This window comes from Sturnus vulgaris, chromosome 14 (assembly GCF_052056855.1).
Source record: "Sturnus vulgaris isolate bStuVul1 chromosome 14, bStuVul1.hap1, whole genome shotgun sequence".
In the NCBI taxonomy this organism is placed as follows: Eukaryota; Metazoa; Chordata; class Aves; order Passeriformes; family Sturnidae; genus Sturnus; species Sturnus vulgaris.
Window position 1 is genome coordinate 20,392,738 of NC_142256.1, and position 19,263 is coordinate 20,412,000.

Consider the following 19,263-nt stretch of genomic DNA (forward strand, 5'->3'; position numbering starts at 1 on the left):
GGCAGCTTTTCTAGGGAGTGCTGAGGCCAGGACAGCTGTGTAGCACTGTGGGTTACAGAGCCATGCTGTCAGCATCCCATTTGCACAATACAGGGCCTGAACACAATCCAATAACCTGACCCCTAAAGGGGCTCTGACTTTAACACAGTCTGATAATCCCACCTCTGTCTGTCCTTAGTTACAATTATATCCATCATTTCTATTGTGATGCTTCATTCAGTCTCAAGTTAACTATAAATTCTTAATTGGGTTAATCTGGTAACATTTACCCCCATTTCCCACCTCTCTTCTCATAAGAAGCAGTTCATGGTGCTCAGTGAACCTGTCAGCTGCAGAATAAAATTCTGTAGTACAGCCTTCACTTGGTGGTTCTTACTGAAAGTTAAAAAGCTGCTGATGAATTTGAGATCAAGTTCTAAAGTTGTCGTTCCAGATTGCTGAAATTTCAATACAATGTAATCCACATCTTCCAATTCCTTTACTCTGTGTGGAAATAAATGAGGTAGTAGTCCAGTGGCTTTTGGATTTGGCATGGGTTTCAGGCCAAGATATTTCTGCCCTTCAGTGCCTGAAGTTCTAGAAACTGAATTTCCATGTATGCAACCAAAAGAAAATAATTTGGATTAAATAGAATAAAAAAATACCTTACATAAACAACAGAGGGTTTTAACCTATATTTGGGGCTAAATTTATGCGCCTCCTATGCCTTCTGTGAACCCATTTATTGTGAATGAAAGATGGGCAAAATGGAATCTTTGGCAATGCTTCCTGCTTTATTCACTTGCAGCATTTCCATCACAAGAAAAACAAAAGAATTTAAAAAAACTCTCAGTGAAGAAACTCAACCTGGATCAAAATTATCTTCCTGAGCCTGTGTCATAAAATGGTGAGCTTACATATTTTTCTACATATTCTGTTTTAAGGCACCATACCGGGATGTTACAGAGCGTTAATGATTTCAGGGAACGATTAAGGGAATGGTCAGGGAAATTCATAAGCTGCTTTGGTATGTCAGAAGGAAAAATGGCAATATTATCTGCTCAAGGGCTTTCCTGATTCGTGTGACAGATTATCCTTAAAGACTGAACAATGCTTTGCTGACTCCCATCTTGAGTTTGCAACATAAAATCTCCCAATTTGCAAGCTTTGGGAAACATAGTCAGTTAAATCAACTAAAAGCTTACATATATATATATAAACTCTTTTCATTCTACTGCAGAGCACTTGCAAATGGTGCACCATCCTTACCACACTTATCTAGCATTTAGTACCACGACCAGAAATATAGATGTTTTGGATATTTTAGTCCTTTAAACATTATTCTTGTGGCTAATAAAGCACTTTTCTCATTTACTTGTCCTCATAAAAAAATGAAGAAAGAATGACCAAACATCTCAAATTTTTAACAGTGTTATGTGAACAAATTTTCATTGATTTCTGAGAAGGAACATTATTTTGCAGTAAACTCTCATGAAATGTTATCCACTTAGAAGTCAGACTTGGGATCGTGTTATCCATCATTAAAAAAAAAAAAAAAAAGCTGCTTTTACTTTCAGTATTGAAGTGGAAAGGTTTTCCCACAGAAATATACTTTGATTAATATTTACACATTGGTCTCACCATGTTTCTGTTTTTTCTTAGCACATAAATGATAAATTTAACCAATCTGAATTTATAGGGAGTTTATTAACATCTTACATCTTAACATCTCCTCTAAATTAGGGAGATTTTATTATGTCATTGGATTAAATATTCCATTGACTACCAATAACTGTTATCACTTAAATAAGTGGTTTGTTGGTTGTGGGTTTTCTTGCCAAATTTAATTTCTTTGAGTGTCCCTTGATGTTAGCTCTTCTTTGTTGCACTTCTGTTTCCAAAGGGTAAGTTTCACTGACTAACAGGTTGGTGTTTTTTTCAGTTTTGCCATCCTCACTTTTCATATTCAGGTCAGAATATAATAATGTCCCTATAATAAATGCCTCAAACAATTGAACTAAAGTTTGTTTAGTGAGGTGGGGTTTTTTTTAATGCTTCCTTCCCCTCTGATTTTCAGATTAATTTTACATAATGTGTAAAAGCTAATCAATGCTCTGTGAACTTTTCAAGGAATCTTCTACCACTCATGCTCTAACAGCATATTTGCTGGCATAAAAATTAATCAAATTTCCCTGTAATTAATTCAAGCCAATAAACTTCATTTTTTCCTATTACCGAGCTCTCTTTTCCTAAAGGTTCCAGGGTAGACTGGCAGTTAAACACACATGACCTTGAGATAGGAACCTGGACCTTTTTCCTGAGATTGACTGTAAGAGAGGCAGGAGGGGCTGCATGTCAGGTGCAAAACAGTAATTTAATTCCTTGCGCTTTTTTAAGAGTTTAAGAGGATGAGCTCCTTATCTGAAGAAAAAAAATGAGACTTGTTTAGTGGTTGTTGCACTCTGTGTGTGCCTTTCAGCAGATTCCTGCAGAGGCTACACAGCAAGAGGTCCTGGATTCTTATTTCATGATGCATGCAATGTTGAGAATTTTTATTTCGTTTAATGCTTTACCTAATTTTAAGTTCCCGAATGATCACAGGAATCTCTCTTTATGCATACACATCCTCTGTAGGCAACTCAGCTTTATTCCACCTTCTATTTATGAATTGGACTGACAATTCTGAGCCTAATCCACAGAGAAAACTGTCAGAGGCATTATAAATTAACAAGTGCATGGTCCTTCCAAGCATATCATTCTGAAAGAAGGGTCTCGAATTTTCAAATCAATATGCACCTTTAGTGACCAAAACCACCATTTTCCTAACAGTTCTGTAAATATATCAGGCCATGGTGATTGTAATTATAAAACTTTTCGTTGCCTTGATGGGTTACATGTATATACATATGTACATATGTAAGGATACGTGAAATATCTTCTGTTTAACAGAAAATAGAGAGAATGAAGACCTAGGAAAGCAGGGTTCATTTCTTATTGAATATAAAGCTCTGCTACCACAGCAATGTCAATTAGTGGGAAATAAGAGAGATCCTTTGATGTAAGCATTTTAGCTCAAATTACTTCAGTAAATTCCAAAATCAGCTTTAAGAGACCTTGGGAAACTATAAAGGCAGGTGGGTAAAAAAAACCGTAGCTGCAATTTCATACTTAGTATTTTGATGTATTTACACCTGGGTAGCTTTTGGCAGCCTATTTTATTTTGCAGACTTTCTGAGTCCATCTTTGTAGGAGTGGGTTCTAATGAGTCAGGCCATTAGCAACAAATCTCAGGCAGCAAGAACACGACAGCAGCAGCATTTGTACTCATTGCTCAAACCCTTCTGGGTGTTACACTGTGAAGGAACAAAGACAGACAAGGTCAGATCTAAACATAAACCCCTTTGTGAAACGTTATTTGTACACAGTAAATTCCTCATTAATCTATCTCAAATGTCTGCCATATTCACATATTAATGCAATATCTAATGTGTGTTGTCCAACCATTTTCTCCTTTTGTGCTGCTACAAAGCCAAAAATGTAACAGCAGTGAGAAAAATGTCAGATTCATACATAAATGTTATCCCCCAAAGGAAATCAAAATGTATTTTGTTGACATTCTAACAATATTTATTAATACATCATTAAACTTTACCAATATTTCATTAACTCTTCAGTACCCCCAGTAGTGCCTCCTGTTCTTCATTTACTCTCACACAGAATGTTTTTGCAGCATAAATCCCACACTTCTGTTGAGCCTTTCTAGCCTTCTTTAAATTTTCTAAAAACCTATCTTGAATTCTCCAAAACTGAAAGAATAACTTTGATAAAAGAATATTAATTTATTCAATTTCCGTGAAAATCCAAAAACTTACCACAGGAAGGGATAGGCAGAAGATTACAGCAGCAAATTCTAAGACAGCTGATTCCACCCACAGATACTCTAAAGCAAAAAGCTTCTCCTGGGCAACATGACCTGTCAAACACAAAGATGTGAACAGCAAGCAACTTTTCCCCTATTACCAGAAGAGTTATTTTCAATTGCTAGTTTCTCCATTTAAATTCTCCACATTTTTTCACCAGTAATTCTTTATTATTTCACATCCTTTTCAAATTCACATCTACAGAGCTAAATGAAAAAAAATCCAAACCACTTTAAAAATCCCCCATCTATCCAAATCAAGACTTTGCCCTTGGCTTTCTGTTATTAATTATTGGGTTTCACCATGCAATATGTTTCAGGGTGTTCATATATTTCGGGACATCCATGTTTTGAAAATATTTTATCCTTTGTTTTTTTCATTATTAGGAAAAGTTATGTAGTCACTAACATTTTACATATTTGTAATGGGAGGTTGCCAGACAGGGCATTACTAACCAAGGTCTCTGGACATCCTCCAACATTCATCTCCACAAATGTCTCAGATGTCCAGGATCCTCCCCCACTTCCAAGATCTTTCCTCCAGTCCAGACCTTCACCTTTGTTCCCAAGCTCCAAGCCCCTGAATGTTCCAACCATTTCAAAAGCAGAAGCACAAGTGATCAGCTACCTAGCCGCCACTTCTGTGTGCCACCTCTTCATTACCTGCAGGTTTCAGGACATGGCACTTTTGTTTAGCCCAAATTGTTTTGTGTTATCCAAACTTACACGTGGCTTTCACCAACTGCTGCTTGCAAGTAGCATCTGCTTGAAATTTCAAAAGCTCAGTTTCAGACATTCACCCACATAACACAATTATATGTCACACAGTTTAAGTTATTTCCACCTACACCATTCCTGAGGGGAGGTTTCCTCCTTGGCTCTTTCTATTCAGATTTTTAGCAGAATGAACTTTATTTAGTCAAAAAAGTGCATTTCAACTTGTTTGGATTTGTGAAAACTTTGCTTTTAGTTCACAAACTTCAGACAACATTTCAGAGCTTATCCACTTCAGCCATTGGTACTTTTGTCTTCCCATTCCAGTGCTTGCTCTGGCACTGGCCATTTGGAAGACTTTTTCTAGCCCTGACAACCATTTTATGAGTAACTGTTTAAATCAGTGTTTAGAAGAATAAAACGAACTAATATAATTTATGTCTGCTTTATCTTCATCAATTGTTTTACTGCTTATTTCTCAAAGAATAGGAAGTGTCCATCCTTGCTTCAGAGCCACATTCTCTTCTAAGAAATCTCAGTGTAAACCCTCAGCTTACCCTGACTGCATTCACTGAGGATATTGGCTGTTAATATCCAATAAATTTTGGTTTATTGTATTAAACTTGTTTAAACCCAAACCCTTCCTTCTCTATAAGTCTGTGGAAAGCATCAGCACTGCCATCCATTCCTAACAAGCCCCTGGGCACGTTCCTATCACTCTCTGCTCCTCCCAGGACATTACAACTGCTGCTCAACTTCACACTCTGTAGAGCTGATAAGAAGTCTAATAAATGCTCCTTTTCTTCTGAAGACTATAAAGGAAAGTTGAACATTTAGCTAGTGTCTTTTTAATCTCATTTTCATGAGTTGGACTCCTAAGTTAAAGAACCGTATTTGGATTTTTTTCATCCATTCCAAGTGTTGTTTTAACTGAACTTCCACCTTGGAATACCCAGGATATTGAAACATCAATCTTCCTCCACTTCTAAATTAAATTAAAAAAAAACAAACTGTCCTTCCTGATATTCTGGAACAGGGAGCAGATTGAGCCTGCAAGTTATTCCTCTTTTAATGTCAGCTCAAGCTTTACTTTGAATTTCCCAAGACCTCCTTCCTGCTGGCTATGGCATCTCCCCACTTTGTTGGCAGATTGACACATGCTGCAAAAATCATACTACAGGTTTTAACAGTTCCTGCAATTAATCTTGAGTGAATTCTAATGGGCTTCTCTTCTTCCTCTTGCCAGTCTCAATCACATTTGGGTTTGCTTATTTCTTTACTTTCTCACTTTTCTTTCTCTTCTTTCCACTGCATTTCATCTGAGCTGCTTTTCATCCTCCTTCATTTACATTTCTCAGTCTCACTCAGATCTCAAAAACTCTTCATATGTAGTTATCACAGATGTCACTTTTATCAAGAGTGGTGAAGGTGGGTGAATTTCCACTTATATTCTCTCTGCAGTGAGGAACTTTGTTTTGAGTAAATAAAAAATAAGCTCCTGCTATAAATCGTTAAACCTAAGTGAATATTGTGACTTCATTGCTATAATGCAAACACCATACACATTAAGCATTTGCCAGAAGAAAAGTTAAACTGAGAGGAAATTTACTTGGCTTAGCTTTCAATCTAATAGTCCATTATGGGTAAGTAGCAGGAACTGCCAAAACTCAGAGCCTGCCCATGTATTTTCAAAATATTATGGTTTGGGATGTGATCAGACAGTAACAGACTATTTATTTTAGCTATAAGAAATCGCTCTTGTTAATAAACAGCTACTTTCAGCCTCATAAGACAGAACCAAAAAGAACTTCCAAGTTAAGGCAACATCTCTATCCAAAACCAGACAAGTTTTGCCTACTTGTGTCAACTAAATTGCTAAAAAAATAAATATAACAACAAATAAAAAGTAACATAGGAACAAAGAGGATCTAATTTTAATTTTTCAAATTTTAATGGAGAAATGGTAAAATAGATGCATAGAGAGAAGGTCTGAAAGGCATGGGCAAGACTTTGAGGCATTTGTAGAAAGGCAGAAGGAGAGGTGGAAGGACTGGATTTTAGAAAACGTGTAAGTAGCTGTCTAGGAAGCCTTATCTATAATACTTTATTTTTATTTCTCTGTTATTTATGCAAAAACACATTTTCTAACAAGCTTAAGGATAAGACCTTAAAATCAACAGGAATGGGCATAACCAACAGAAGAGTTTCCACAGAGAAGAAGAAACATATAAAGGAATTGAGAGTCGCCACAATTGCAAATAACATAAATGAGCAGAAAGGAATCAATAACTACTCCTAATAGGGTAACTTGAAATATTGGACATGCGGTGAAAAAAGAGAAAGGGGCAATACTTCTGGAGAAAATGAGGTCTCCCCACATCTGCTGTGTCAGACTTGTCGTGGCAAAAAGAAACCCATTAAAAAATGTGGGTGAGGAAGTCAGCAATAAGAATATGAGTTAAAAACAAGATATTGCAAGAAAGAGCAATTAATTTCAGTAAGCAAGCACAGGAGCACAGGAGCCAAAGGCAGAGCTGCTGGGAAGCTCAACAAGGCAGAGCAAACCTGAGATATGTCTGAGATAACAAAGTCTGGTGGAGAGGGAGAAAGCGTATAGAATGTTTTATGTTTTGTTTTTATTATTTAGCACCGAAACAAGGAGAAATTTCAAAGAGAAAACTTTGCAACTTTCATTAATACTGTTGTGAAGCTGTTGCTTGTTTCACAAACCATTTGTAAAACAGTGGAAACATGAACAGAATCCTCAAAGCAGATCTTCCAATATTAGTCACTTTATCTGCCATCTGTTGGGAGCTGCAACTGCCAGTTCATTTAGTTTTTTACAAATATTTATTTATAAACAAATAACTCACTGTAAAATTGTAATATTTTTTTCACTTCCTGTAAGGAAAAGGCATTTTAACTTCCTTGAACTAAGGCATGAAATGGCTTGTAAAATATCAAGATGGTCTTAATAAGTATGTACTAGCTCATTCAAGTGATGTGCCATGAAGCTGGAGGAACCTTTAGTATTCCATTAATTTCACTGTAAAAAGCAGTTCCATGAACAGAAATAAGTCCCCAGACAATGAAGGCATCTTCATGCTCATTTTTTTTTTTTATTGAAGTAGACAGAGGCTTGACAAAGAACTCTACTGCTTGCAGCTATGAGGATAAATTCACTGGACATCCAATATAGCATTACACTGGGTACAAATATATATACTATCTGAGCATTCAGTGGATTATATTACAGCAATAACCACATGTCAGCATAAATTAACATGCAACATCTGTATAGTCATGTTGCTTAGACAAAAGTAAAAGGACAGAAAAGGAATTACTAGGTACATTTTAAAGGAAGAAAAGGAGAATGGAAAAATAAATAAAATTTCAAATTCCTTGGATATGCATTGTATCTACAAAAGAGTGAAAAATCCTACTATCTTTTGTGTCTGCTAGCGAAGACATGCAAGACTGTATTCATTTGTTCAAGCAATATGAATGAAAGAGAAGATAGGATGGTGAGGGAAGAGCTCAACAGGGAGTTTCCAGTTCTATTTACAGTATGCATAACTCTTATTTGAGAAAGGTCCAGCCAACAGAAGCACATTTACAGATTAGAGAAATGAGTGGCATCAGCAGACTGCCGTGGTGCTGCAGAGGGGCACAGATAGGGCATCTTCCCTGACATGAACTCTGGTAATACACTGTGCCTGCTTTTCATGGGGTGTTCACCTAAAAACCTGAATTACTTTCAGGAAGGAAGAGACTATATTCTCATTTTACTAGGGAAGAATCTCTCCAACAGATTTGCTCAAGGTTATGAAGAAGAATAAGTACTCTGCTCCATAATAAAACTTTCATTTTATCATAGAAGTTGGAATTTAAGAGGAATTACACACATTTAAGAAAAACCTGAGCTTTATCAAAAGGCATTGAAAAATACTTCCATAAGGAAGGTGAAGTATTAAATACATATAAAGTAAATAAAGTAATTTTCCAATAAAAATATTGACTGGGAACCACTGGGAAGCCAAAGAGAAATTCACTTGAATTAAGATAATGTCTCTGGCTGCTAACAGCAAATATTTTGGTTCTGTCTGTGTCCAGGGCACGTCAGATACATTGCCAGAACCATTAGTTGTCTTTAAGGAACTGAAATACTCCAGAAAACAGAAAATCCTGCTGTCTGCATAGACTCAGGCTGCCTGGACAGGTACAATTGTGCATAACTGTGCATTTTAGTTATGCCTCCTCAGTGACATGGAGACAAACCAAAAGTTTGGAAAAGATGCCAGATTGTCTATTTTGTAACATTGGTTTTGAAATAAGATGTTTAAAGCAGTTACATTGGTAAAAAGCCAGTGAACTCAAGTCTGTGGCCCAGTACTTAAAAACAAAGTTAATTTTTCACAGGCTTAGACTTCCTCTCCATAAAGTGATTTCAGTTTTAGAATCACGGAACGATTCTGGTTGGAAGAATCTCAGGAAATCCAGGAAACCTTTCTCCCACCAAAAAAAGTCAAGTGGGTTGACCAAGCCTGGATGCCAAGTGCCCACTGAGCCTCTATCTCTCCTCAGCTGGATGGGTGCTGGATCCCAGAAGCCTGGGATGTTTGAGCTTTCTGTGCTTTCTGGCCCTGCCCCCTGGAGAACACTGCTTTTGACCTGAGGCCTTGGAGAAAGCTTCCAAATTTGAGCGATGGAGTTGAAATCATGGGTGTGTAATTAAACAGAAGTGTGTGCTTTCACATGGTAAAGGGTATTAAATTTGAGAGTTTTGTAATATAGTAATAGATATGGGACAAGATGGAGGATTTTAGGTAGTGTCTCTTTTAGTGTTCATCTTCCTCCTTCTTCATGGTTTCAGGCAGTAGTTTCTGGTTCGACAGTGCTGCACTGAGGGTCATGGGAATTTAGTTATTGGGTTAAAAGTATAAATAATATAGGTGTTATTTCTCTATTGGACTGTTTAGCTTTAAGAGGCCTTGTAGTTAGCTGGATCTCTCTCCATTTTGCTCAATTCTAGCTGGTGGCTAGAAGTGTTGCTGAACTTTCTCTATTTTAGATAAGATTTAATAAACAACCAAGCCCGAACGTGAGAAAATCCATTTCCTTCTTGAGTTTTTTTAATCCTGGCTCTGAGTGAAGACAGAAGAGACTCCAGACAAACCAGTAATTAAGTGATGCAAAACACCATCACCATTACAGATGGGAACAGAGCAAATACAATTAAAGGTTCATGGGTTGAGATAAGGATCTGAGAGATCATTTAGCAATCACCACCATGAGTAAAACTGGCTTCTTTGGGGAAAATTTGTTTATTACCACTCAAATCAGAGCAGGACAATAAATAAAACCAAATGTTAAAACACCTTCTCTCCATCCCTTCTTTCTTCCCAGGCCAAGAAAGTCTAAAAAAACTTAAAAGTAGCAAGCATTAATGGATGTCCTGGAAACAGCAGCACATTATCCCCATGTCTGTGAGTGTGTGGCACTTGAGGGGTCTCTACAATAGTCAACACTCCTCCCTGCATCTGGAGGCTCTTAACAAAGTGCTCCCTGCAGCAGCAGTAACACAACCCCTTCTGCAGCCTGCTCTCCACCTCCCACTTGGCAGAGATATAATTTTCTTTTCACATTCAAAAGGAAGAAAGCAACTTTGAACACTGTCTCTCTCTCTCCAGCTGTGACGTGGGGATAGAGCTCTTCCCAGCCACCAGAAACTCAAACATAAAGACAGCAGATGTGAAGGAAAATGTAGTTCTTAAAAACAGAAGCCATAACCACAGCTGAAAGGGAAAGCAAGTCCCAAACTCCCCAATGACGTAAGATGACGTGCCCTGTGTACGAAGATTTTGGACAAAAATTCAAACAAACAAAAGTACAAATATTTGCCATTTGCTTCTACATTATGGTGACAGCAAAGATATAACCCATAATGGTACAGAATGCCCAGATTTGCACTTATTATAGTGTCTATTTTGTTCCTAGGCTGGATTCCCTACCACTGGGTTATTGCTCTGATGCCCTGCAGCATAAGAGTTGAAATTGTCCCAGGATGAAAATATGTCATAATGCTTTTATTTTTATTATCCTAGACAAATTTGCTTCTCTGTAAACGTATCTAGTCTTGTCACTACCTATATGAAGTATGTCAGTATTATTTATAAAACTGATTTAAGTCAAGGATGATTTTCTGATGCCCTTAGGCTGATTACTTTCCATCATGACAATACTCTCTTCCTATAGAGTTGCTTTAACTTTCAGAATTTGCCATTATTTCCTTCCAGGTGTATTATTTTTTATGGTGACTAGACAAGTCCTATGCCTCTCCACTCAGTTTCTTCTCCCACTTGAGTTTTATTTTCAAGAATTTCCTTTGTTCCAGTTTTATCCATTATGTTTGGTTACCTTTCTGTTTGTTTACCTGCACTGGCTTTGAAAATAAAAATTACTGTGAAAATCTCAGCACCACTTCTTATTTCTCTTTTTTTTTTTTTTTTTTTTTTTTTTTTTTTTTTTTTTTTTTTTTTTTTTTTTCCCATATCTCAGCCTGGTTTATATTATTGACTTTTGTCTCTTTGGGAGTGTTTGAATTATGTTTCAGTGGAAATGCTTTTCATAGGAAGTGTCTCCCTTTGAAAATGAACCAGCATGTACAAATTCATATGTTTTTACTCCTTAGAAACAGATGTTAAGGGAATGTAGGTTAAGCTTTAGATCCAAACTAGTCTCTGCAGGACTATAACTTGCTGAGATAAACAGAAAGTAGGAAAGGCAAACCAACAGGGGCATCCCAGATTTAACATTGCTTCTGTTCTGGCTGAGATACATTTGACTCTGTCACTTGCAGATATGCTTTGCTGCCACAGTAATCAAAACTATCAAAGAAATCTTTCTTAATCACTACAACATTGTCAGTCTATAGCTATAGCTATAAACATGCAGTTCACCGGAGACTGAAATTTGTAAATATTCCAGACAAGCATGCATTGTCCAATACACAGCTTTTCTGTGAAACATGTTTATAAAAGTACGTGTTTATAAGAACGTTTGAGGAACTCATAAATATCACACAAGGACAAAAATGGTGAAAATCTTGCATAAATGTTTCATGAACACAACCTTTAGTTACCAAGAGAATGATGACGATTTTTTCATTGCCTTTGAAAATGGCTCCAAAAATTAATGGATTTGTTCTTACCTGCAGTCACTACTCAGGTGAGTATTGGTTGTACTGTACAGCAGATTTTTGGAGTACGCTGGATTGGGGTCACCAGCCATCCTTGAAAATCTCTCTCATTCATTTGCATTTGTTTTAGGCCAATAAGCTATGATTAGCTTTTCATCATAGTAATTAATGTAGTAGGTATTTGATTAAGTTGATTTAGGCACCTGAGTGGCAATGCCTCATTTGACTGTGGCAGGATATGCACAGCATATCTCACCTCCAGAGACTTTCTGTATTTAATACTCATCTTGGTATCTGTAAATTTTGACATCCCTTCCAAGCAAACAAACCTTACAGGCAAGGTCATTTCAGTAGACAGAAGCAGTAGAGAAGAAAGAGCTTAATAAGCCTCCTTCATCGCAAAAGCAATCTGAAAAGAAATATGCAGAAAAGGAGAGCACCAACCTGTGCATTCTGCACAATTTTCCAGTAAGATTTTACAACAAGACACCCCAAAGCATATTTGGTATGAGGAGCGAAACTGAAGCCTCTCTTGCCAGCTCATTCCAGTGTTCAACTTCCCTCCCAATAAAAGAGCTACTTTCTCAGATTCACCAAGACTGTTAATGTGTTTCTGTTAGTCTGTGCCCATTGCCTCTTGCCCTGCCAGTGGGCACACCTGAGAGGAAGCTGAGCCCTTCTTCCTTACCTCCCCATGAAGCAGTTATCAACTTTGACAAGATCTGCACTGAGACTTCTCCAGGCCAAACAACCCCAGGCCTTGGCTCTATGCTGAGATGCTCTATGACCAAAACAATTTACAATTAATACAATTGAAATAAGTTATCAGCCTAATCGAGCCTACATTTAAATACTTGTGAAATAAGGACTCCCTAAATACAAACTGCTTTCAGAGAGCAGGGTGCTCCCAAAGAGGAAGCAAACAATCCTTTACCCAAAAAATGCCATTATCCCAGAGAAAATATAAACCACAATAATAAATACCCAAATATATTTCAAAGAAATTCTGCTTCTAAGATTAGTTTGTGATTGTTTCCCTCAGATTTAAAAGAAATATGTTTTCCTTTGAAATGCCCTTCAGAAAGAAATGAGATTTTAGGAAGCACCAGCAGTCTCACTCCAAAGCTCACATCAAGAGAGGCCAGGAAGTTCCACAGCAGCAGCTGGGAAAATTTAATTCACAGGTGTACCCTGGATCCAAACTAAGAAGTTAAAGCAGATAAAGCCAGTATTTATGAAGATTTTTTTTCTAGCATACAAAGTGACACTGTGTGGTACAGACCTTCCTACCCTTTGCTTACTTAATTATCCTTGCCCAAAAGTAGAAATATCAAAGCAAAAGAGCCTTTGTGGTCTCCAGAATTAGGTGTAAAAAGAGGTTTCTGTAGCACTGACAGAAGAGCTTTTATAAATAAAAAACATGGCAGCTTACTTAAATAATTTATCACCCATAACCAAATACAGATGTTTCCATTTACCATGACTTCTCTTTTTTTTCAGAAATAATACAAAAGGAATCCCATTTTGAAAATACAATTGCATCTTGACAGGAATTTTTGTAGTACTGTATTTAATCTCAGGCATATGCTACCTAGTAATTCCTTTGTAAATTTATAGCAATTATTCCTTAGCAACTTCTTTAACATTTAGAGTTTTTCCTTGACACGTGCAAAATAAATGCAATGTACTTTCTGCAAAGCATAAACAGCCATGGAATTACTTTGCAAAAAGACTGCAATTATCATTTAATCATGCTTAATTATATGGGTAATGTACCTCGAGCAAGTGTTACAGAAACTGAGAAACAGATACTTTGTTACAGTTACAAAAATGGAATTTAATCTAACAGAATATTGTCTGTCACATAGCACTGCACTCCCATCATACCCAGAGGCATCTGACTGATTTTACGAATCAGAAAGTAACTTGAGCTTTCTTGATACTCCTAGCTGGGACAAGGCCTGTGGTTTACAAATCTGCAAGGAAATGAAAATATGGGAGCTGTGTCATAAAAAATGCAATTTATATCTTCTGTTTCAGGAGTTCCAGTGTTGCTTATCTACATATAGACTTTCTTCTTTGCCTTTTTTTTTTTTTAATTATGTACTAAATTAATAAAAGTCCTCATAAAAATATGCCCATTACTCTCTTAGGACTTAATACCACCTTTTTAATTATATCATCAGCACCAAGTATGTTGTATAATACATAGAAAGGTTGATGGTAGATCTGCTCTCTCCTGCAAGGGCTTTACAAACCAGATATGTGCTTTTTTGGAATATCTTCTCCACAGCACTCAGCTTTCTTCCCTAAGGGAAGGGCTCTGGCAATCTCAGAATCAAGGCTTGCATTTCACAGCAGTCAGGGTATGAACAGAGTTGATTTATTTCAGGCCAGTGCTCTGGGCAGGCCTGGATATGTTAAACAGGAGAGCAGATTCATTTTCAAAAGCTTGCTGAAAACACGGTCTGAAGTGATTTATAGGGGTCTTACCAATCACTAAATCACTTATTTGACTTTGTAGAATAAACATTAGTATAATTTTCCTTTTACTTGCTTTTTTCTTCTCATCTATAACGTGCTAGCAAAGCCCTAGGGCTAAAACACTATCAATATTTGTAAAACATTTTCTACATAAAAAGCAATTACTGCAGTTGTTTCCTAAGAAATCATCTGTATGTTTTGATAATACAAATAAGGAACATCCTGTAGCAAGATGAGGTGGACAGTCTTCTGTTTTAATGTGGGCAAACAAGGACTTATGTAAAGATCTTTGTCCACTTAGTATTGCCCATTTCATATGTAAGCTGAAGAGCAAATGCAAAAAAATATTTTACATACTTCTATTTTTAAAAAATTACCACATATTACTGAAAAGATCAAAAGCTATTAAGCTGTTATTTTTCCAGCTGTACACTAATATGAGCTATGTTAAATTTGCTCTTTATGAAGCCTGAGGAAAGATGACCAATGGCCAAGGTTTCCTCTAGTTTTTTTGCACAGTCCTCTGTACTAGTTTTTATCCATCCATCCATCCATCCATCCATCCATCCATCCATCCATCCAAAGGCAGCCCTGCCTACAAAAGGGGTCAAGGATTCCCCCAGCAGGGCATTAGGCACAGCTCCAGTCCCTGTGTTTGCCAGCTACAACACTAAGTGAGAGAGAAAGTGAGATAAAACAGCAGGTGTCAAGTAAAAATTGCTTTCCGGGTCTAAGAATAGACAAGTTGAGGGTTCCACTGAAGTAAATCAAAGTTTTTTTACTAACCTCAGCACAAGTTCTGTTATTTAAATCTTGTTCAGCCTGGAACACCAGCCCCTTTGGCCTCAATATCATCAAAATAAATGACAGGGTAATGCAAAACTAATCACATGAGAAGATCAAACACACATTTTTAATTAAATGCTGTTTAGAGTCCTATGGTTCAAGAAACAGGTTTTTCTTCTAATGATTTATTTAAATTCTGTTTGATACTGTGCTTCATCTGCTTTTGTTTGCTTTTTTTGATCTTAGGCTATTATTTACCTCACAAACATTTCATGCCTGTCTAGCATTCTCCAGAGCTGTGAATTACACTGCTTTATCTTCTTCAGAGGCACTCATTCCTTCTTTTTTATTGATGTTCTACCTCCTCAGGGTACCTGATCTTTGTCCCTTTATTGATGCCTCATTGCATTCCTTTTTCTCCATAGTAAAACAGGTTTCTTGAAGATGGTGCAACACAAAGTCAAAGCAAAACATCTAAAGAACACAGGGACAGACACAGGGCAAAGCATTGGAGTGCAGCTAAAAGGATGCTGGCCCTGCTGAGACAAAGTAGCCTGGCAGCCTGATTAGTGTGTCAAGGGGAAACAGTGAGAAGCAAAGAAGAATCATGTGTTGACATTGAGTAAAAATGTACAGAACCCTTGGCAAAGTGAAAGCTGCAGCAGAACCAAACATACTGATTAAAGGAGATATTACTAAATGCCTGGTACTTACATGCCAAAAAATATTGTTTAACATTGCCAGTGAACCAAATTCTGTTCAGCTGAGGCTACTAAGTTATTTAATTTATAACAACACAAAATCCAACTACTTGAGTGAAGACACACCAGTCTTTTGGCAGGAGAAAGCCTTTTACTGATAGCAGTTATTGGTCCATGCATTGGGGCATCACCACGTCCCAGCCTGCTACCACTTCTCTCCTGCATGACCCTCTGACCTTGATCAGGTCTGAGTTTTAATTGCCAACTCTTGTAGGAGTGTGGCAACCAGGTGTCTTGGTTTAATTTTGACTTTCCCAGCCAATGCACCAAATTAATGTCTTCGGTTTGAGTTGCCAATTTAAATAAACTTATTTTTTCTGTTGTGAGACAGAACCAGGAGCAAAAGAGCAAGGCAGGCCTAAAACTTGAGAGAGTATAAAAGAAAATTTATTAACTACACAAACAAAAAGAGAGAGAAAAAAAATTCAGAATAAGATTTTTCAGATCACTCCTTCCCTCCCTCTCCCAATCTTCATAAGAACAAAACAAACATATAACAAATACTTCGGTCAGTCCCCAATTTAGTCTTTCTCAGCTCACTTCTGGAGGGAGAAAGCCTCTTCTTGTTGAAGTTGTAGGGATTTTTCCCACAAGTAGGAAAAAGACAGTTCTCTTGTGGTTTTATCTTTCACGATTTGCATCCGCCCAGGAACCTGCAACCGTGACGCTCCTCCCAACTCTACAGCTGTCCCAAAGTTGTAGATGTGGGCCATGTCTGTCCCATGGGGTATTACTTTTAAGAATGAAATGTTCGACAGCAAAGATTCTCTCTGTCTCCTTTCTCTCTGCTCAGGCTTCATCTTCAGAAAACTGAAATCCCCTTCTTTTCTCAGGGCAGAAATTCTCAACACAGGTGCTTTTTAGTCAAATCATCTATTAAATGGAACATTTCCATCCCCCCATGTCTTTTTCCATGGTTTATAGGAATATTCAGTACATCAGTTCATCCCTACAATTTCACAAAAAGATTTTCAGCCATTTCAGAATCTTCTCATTCTCCTTCCATCTTAAAAACTTAGCTCTTACATCACTGACTTCAGAAATCTTCTTATTCCCTTCCATATTCAAAGGAAAGGCTGGAGGCTTTGCAAATCTTATCTGAACACTAAAGAGTTAAAGTTTAACACAACTACTAAAGTTGAGCCAGGCTCAGGCCGCGCGGGGGGTGCAGCTGAGGTGTTAATGAGCCTTTCTGGGGCTGGGCTGCAGCCCCACACTGCTCATGGCCACCCGGGCAGGCCCGGCCCGTCCGGCAGCAGCAAGAGTCGGCCTCCCCCCACGCCAGAGCCGCGGGCCCGTGGAGGAGGAAGCCGTGAAGGTCTCATCACACAACCTTTTCTCCCCCCGGCCATCGGGTCCGCTTGTTGGCAAACGGGGCCCAAGCGGCCTCCCGAGCCTCCCCCCGCCATGGGGGAGGGAGAATCTCGGGTTGATGCTACCTGCTCAGCCACGAGAAAGACAAAGAGGGTCAGTTCCGGATTACCTCCTTCAAAATGTGTGTGCACGGAGCGAACTAACTTTCTCTAACTGGCTGTTGCAGGTGTCCCAACCCCCACAGAGGAAATTGCCTTAGGAAGAACCTCTTCTGAGTTTCTTCTTCCTAAGTCAACCTATCACACCAGGCAAAGGTGAGGGCCTGGGCACAAATGAATCTGTCAGATCCCTTGTCAGTGCAAAGCCTTAAGAAGCTATGAAGTATAAGACTCTTTTCTGGACTAAGAGAGTAAATTTAAATACAGTTTTGAAACTATCAGTTGAAGAGTTAGGTCCTCACAGTCAGATCTTAAAACATTTGTCAGCAGGAGTGTATGGAATGATTCAATCTCAGTGAGCCAAGAGATTTCTGCATTCACTGCAATGGTTTGGGACACTCCCCTAAAGACCTGCCAAGGTGGCTGTATTAACAGCCAGAGGCATTGAATTCCTTCTCTCACAGGGTCCAAGAATTCCTGCAGGGGAGCACGTCACAAACCAGGGCTGAGTGATGCTGGAGAGATGACAGCAAGAGGAGAAGGGTCCTGGTGAGCACAGGGAGGGGGGAGCAGCTGCTGCAGCTCCTCAGGGGCCAGGACATGGGGTGGGACACGCAGAGCTGGAGCTGGAGAGAGCCACAGCACAGCCTGGGTGTGATGCACTGCCCCAGCCCATCAGAGGGGACAGGAGCAGCCTGCACATGAGACTCGTGTCTCACAGGACATGAGTGTGCCCTGACTGGAGGGACTCGTGGGACCTTTGAGGGAGGCAGCCCCAAGGCTAAACTTCACATTTCCACTGCAGAGCTGCAACGCTTGCTTTTCTACACTATAAAGACAAACTCTGTCTGTGAGAAATAACGATGGAACCAGAATCAGCCCAAATTTATTCTTGAAAACAAATGATACTCATGAGAAACTCTTTGCTCTGTAGCTTTTTTGGGGGAGCGGTTGTGTTTGGTTTTGTGTTTGGCTTTGTTGTAGCTTTTTTTTGTTGTATTTTTTTACCATTAAAAATTCACATTTTATGGACACTGAGAGAAATATTTTGTAAATATTATCTGTTGTCTAATTGTCCCATGCAAATAGCTATCATCACAGAAATAATAAATTTAAACATATTTTATCGTTTATTTTTTTAAAAAAAAGGCATGAAAAATTTGCCTAGATTCTCAATTTAACTAATGTTGACAATTTTCCTTTAAAAATGGCATTTTGGTATAATGTTGTCTATAAGAATTAATAAGTATCATATATGAAATGCAATTATATTTCTTTACTTATATGCATTAATAAATACCATAGAGTAAACACAAATGAGTTTTCAGGACTGTGAAACACTATGTACTCAAAAACTGAACATGTTTTCTTTACAAACTTGTGAATATAAAGAACCTTGAAATGGCAGGTTAGTTTTCAGATCTCATTAGCAGCTCTGAATTTTACCTTCTGTTTTATAACAGCTGCTTTACATTGTGGCTGATAGTTCTTTCACAAAAATAACCTTCATGGTATTATTTTTACCTAATCTAGTATAATTAGGGATCAAAATCAGAACTATTACAGTACCCTGAGATGATAACTGATGGATTAACCTAGCATAAATTAGTTCAGTGTCATTACATGTTACTCATTGCAAGGTATAAACAGAGACTGGAACTGGCAGATTTTTGAACACAGACCTTTTTTCCCTGAATCAATTTTTACTTACAAATGTGAAAGTAAACAAATGTTATATATATGCACATAGTCCTGGAAATAAAATTACTGTGATTGGAAAAATAGGGATGCTTGAAAAAATCATAGGGTATTACATTTCCCACACAGGGAACTAGAAGTAGATTAAGGATTATATTATTAGTGTTTTACTGATACTGGGTGAACCAGGACACTGGGAAATAAGTCGACATAATTAATCACATTTGAGAATTGAATATTGACCAACTGTTT

The 19,263-nt window shown here is 37.9% G+C and overlaps 1 long non-coding RNA gene across 1 annotated transcript in view; it reads right to left on the reverse strand.

Annotated features, from left to right (window-relative positions):
* The window catches only part of LOC148222199 (uncharacterized), a 99,932-nt gene extending 95,979 nt beyond the window's left edge, over positions 1 to 3,953 (reverse strand). Inside the window, exon 1 of the long non-coding RNA XR_015806638.1 lies at positions 3,852 to 3,953. This is a non-coding gene — a long non-coding RNA (uncharacterized LOC148222199). The remainder of the gene's footprint in view (positions 1 to 3,851) is intronic.
* Positions 3,954 to 19,263: the final 15,310 nt, after the last annotated feature.